Raw genomic sequence first — 503 nt, 5'->3', positions numbered from 1 at the left:
CTTCCCCGAGGCACACAGAAGCAACCCCAATTTAGGGCCGAGCGAAAAGTCCAGTTTCCCCGTAAGTCGACGCAGGAACGTCCGGTGCCGCCGAGGCGTCATTGCTCATCCGCCGTGACGCGCCGCCGTAACTCAGGCGCCTTATCAGATATGGCCACAAACAGAATTAGGCGACGCTTTGTTACCGTGGCGAGCCAGGGAGGCTGGGAGGCCAAACAGAGACGGAGGAGGGGGGGGATGGGGATAGAGGTGGAGGAGGGGGGGAATAGGAGGAGGGGGTGGAGGAGGGGGAAATAGGGGGAGGGGGTGGAGGAGAGGGGGGATAGGAGGATGGGGGCTAGAGGAGGAGGGGGGACAGGATGGTTATGGTTAGGGGGAAGGGGAAGGTGGGGAGGGGGTAAAGGTACGTGTGCTTGGGGACACTTCGCTTGATTAGGATAATTTTTTGGGCGGGTCGGTAATGAATTTATAATTGTTTATGGTCTGTTTTTCTTTACCATCAT

This window comes from Penaeus monodon, chromosome 19, assembly GCF_015228065.2.
Source record: "Penaeus monodon isolate SGIC_2016 chromosome 19, NSTDA_Pmon_1, whole genome shotgun sequence".
In the NCBI taxonomy this organism is placed as follows: Eukaryota; Metazoa; Arthropoda; class Malacostraca; order Decapoda; family Penaeidae; genus Penaeus; species Penaeus monodon.
Note: the sequence above shows the minus strand (reverse complement) of the source record.